This window comes from Sander vitreus, chromosome 5 (genome assembly GCF_031162955.1).
Source record: "Sander vitreus isolate 19-12246 chromosome 5, sanVit1, whole genome shotgun sequence".
In the NCBI taxonomy this organism is placed as follows: domain Eukaryota; kingdom Metazoa; phylum Chordata; class Actinopteri; order Perciformes; family Percidae; genus Sander; species Sander vitreus.
In genome coordinates this window covers 6,500,535-6,503,885 of record NC_135859.1, presented here as the reverse complement: position 1 = coordinate 6,503,885, position 3,351 = coordinate 6,500,535, and the positions used below count along the sequence as shown (strand labels likewise).

Here is a 3,351-nt window from a genome sequence, read left to right as displayed (position 1 = left end):
ACCGCATCAGCTGTCTCTTCATCAAGAGTCATCTTCATTGTAACTTACGTAAGACCGGCTGCTGCTGCTTGGTTTTATAAAGTAATTTGCAATATTTCTCTGTTTCACCATGGCTTGGGCTTTGATTTTCCCGCTTGCTTGTCTCTATTTGTAGTTTGTAAACCTTCTACTGCATTCATTCAGAGTGAGTACGCAACGTGTATTTTTTTCCTTACGCTACAGTACAGTACCACTATTGCAGAGGCCTGGGCTCTGCTGGATCTGATTTACGCTAAGCGGGCCTATGTTCATTGGTATGTGGGTGAGGGTATGGAGGAGGGAGAGTTCTCTGATGCCAGAGAGGACATGGCGGCTCTGGAGAAGGATTACGAGGAGGTTGGAGTCTACTCTGTTGAGGGTGAGGGGCGAGGAGGAAGGAGAGGATTATTAAAAGGGACAAGAAGGCACTAGTTAAACATGAAACTATTGATTCCATTCCTCATTAAATACGTTCCAGAAAAAAAAAGAAATTTGTCTATTCATTACCAGTTTGGCTGTTTAGAATTAAAACTCCTGAAATGAATTCATGTAATGTGGTCACGGAAGGCTTGTATCATGTGACGCGCCAACAGTTTTGTTGTCATTACTTAGAATTTCTCATAGGGTTGGCAGAAACTACGCACTATAGCTTTAATCGATTCAAACTAAAGGCATTCCACTGTCAAATAAGAGTTTTGGGTTTAAAAAAAGTGATACAAAAAATAAATGTACATATGAAGTTGTCTTTTTTAAATAAAATAATATCTAAAACATCCTTTAGTCGATCAGATAAGGAAACTAGTTTGACAAATTGCTGTACACCAATAAACATTACAAGTTTTGCAGAAAACAAACAGTACCAACAGTGTTGGTTCTACTTTTAAATCTTAATTTAATTTTAATAAATTAAAATGAGCGTTAGTTTGAAGTTAAAGGTGCTGTAAGTAGGATTGTGAAGATCCAGGACTTAGCCAACATTTTTTTAACATCGACATCTTCTCAGTCCCTCCCCCCCTTTCTGCTAAAGCCCAAACGGTCTCCTAAGCCCCTCCCCCCACAAGGGAGAGCTGTGCACGAAAGAGCGCGTGTGAAGAGGGGGGAAGGGGAGGAAACCATAGACAGTGAAAGAAATGGACACATCTGACTTCGACAGAGACCAGTGAAGTCTATTAGAAGCACTTTTCCGGTGACGGCTGAGCGTTACTGCGCAGCCTCCAACTGAGCTTGATGACGTAGATGTGACGTGAGCAACCTGTCTGAAATGTGTAAGTCTTCTGGTAGCTGTGCCAAGAGAAATCTGAATCTGTAAATAAATACAAGCTTCTCCTGACTAGACGTTATTTTCTCTACTGTGCGACAGAAAGATGCATGGGCATGACGTAATCGTTAGCCTATTTTTACAAAAACGTCTGCTACGGGGCCATAACGTGAGATACAAGGTAATGGAGCCTTTTATACATTGTCGTGTTTCTTTAGAAATAAACAATGGACAAATAGAGTCTTTAAACGCTTCAGATGTAAAGTTATTCGCTGTCAAAGTGACACCAAAATGAATGGGAGTCAATGGGATGCTAACGGGAGGTGACGGCTTGTTAGCCTCAGAATTTCCCCATAGGAGGTACGCTTTCTGGATGCTCGCTTACCCCGTTGGAGGAAACCTATCTGCAGCTTGTGCGCGGGGAAGGGGGAGGGGAGGACGCTATGAAACGCGTGTGCCTGAGCAGTGATTGACATGCAGTTAGACACCCCCCCTGGCCCTGATTGGTGCATCTGAACAGGGAGGGGTGGATTTTTGCAAATCGCACTACAGGCTGTAGGTGGTGCCAGAGGAGCCGGATTTTTTTTTAAATGACCTGCTTCATGTAGTTCTACTCGAACATAGGGTCAGTTTCAGCAAATATGACAGAAAGTTAGTTTTATAAGTCTTACCTACTGCATCTTTAAGGGGTCTTCTGTTCAGAACTTTACATTTTCAGTTTATGAATATTGTTCAAAAGTTTAAAAACAAGGTTTAGAAGAGTTTAAAGGCAAGACATCTCATGTACATGTCTCTACGTTTGTAATCTCACATACATGTCCTTATATATTTGTCTTTCTCTTTAGCAATGACACCAGAAAGGATACAGTGCAAAAAATACTCACCAGGTAATTGATTCTCCTCTCCACACAGGGGCCAGCTCATCTTGTTGGTAAGGTCGTCTTCAGACGGTTTTTGTCTTGCTTTTTTCTGCGTTTCTTCACCACAGAGCTCTCTGTCTTTGCCTCCTCAGGACAGACGAGCTGTTCACAGCACCGTCCCTGCACCTTGACCCGCTTGGGCTTGGCACATCCCAGTATGGACAGCGTGAGGGAGACACATCCAACAGCACCATCCATGCAAGTGCACTGGTGTTTGCAGTTTGGCCGGAATATTTCCCCATTCTGGTAAATCTTGTTGTTGTACTCATATGTTCTTCCATCTGATTTGGCTGCTTAAGAGAAACAGAGAAAGTAGTGAGATGGTTTGACATGAGAGGAGTAAAAAGACAAAGTGAGTAAAATAATAAAAAAGAAGAGAAGGGAACAGAGCAAAAGTCATTGTACCTCGACGGAGCCATATCCCCCTCCAAAGTTGCACTCCAGTCCCTTTGTGTGGTCACACGGCTGTGTCTTGCTGCAGTCTTCAAAGAGCTGCCGTGCACAAACTTTACAGCATCCACATCCATCCAGCGTGAGACTGACTCCAGCTGCACATCTGGGGTTGTCAGGGGGACATTGACAGTCCTTTGGACATGAGGCTGACACCTGAGATAAAATAGACATTTCTAATCAAATGTTTGCTTCCAAAAACGGTCCTCTTATAACAGCTAGAAAAGCAGCTTATGAATGAACAGTGATTATTACCTCACATGTGTAACACAGAGGATCACAAAGACTTTCCGCATCTTCAGAAGTTAAAGTAATCTTTAGAAGTAAAATCTTTCCTGAGTGAAAAACAATCTCTCTATCAAACACAAGACCTGGCAGTGAGTCGATGAGTTCTTTCTCTCCCTCTTTTGGAGTCCCAATCTCCTTTTATTCACTCCGAGCAGATCTGACGTATGCACGGGCTGAAGAGGTGTCCCAAAACTATGGGAGGAATGCGTCTCTACGAGTCCTCCCATAAGAAGTACCCCCCTCCTGTTCTCTCACTCAGTGAACCAAGAACCGTCTAGCTTCCATTCTTTCAGGGCTTTCTCTCCAATGTAGCCATGTAATTGTCATTTTATGTCTGTTATGTAATTATGAAGTCACTCTTCTATCATAAAGTAAACCAGTTCCTTAAAAACATTATTTCTATATAATGAAACACTA

The 3,351-nt window shown here is 42.5% G+C and overlaps 1 pseudogene; it reads right to left on the bottom strand.

Moving 5' to 3' along the window:
* Window positions 1-2,156: 2,156 nt before the first annotated feature.
* On the bottom strand, window positions 2,157-2,942 carry LOC144517525 (CCN family member 1 pseudogene; annotated as a pseudogene).
* Between the last annotated feature and the right edge of the window lie 409 nt (window positions 2,943-3,351).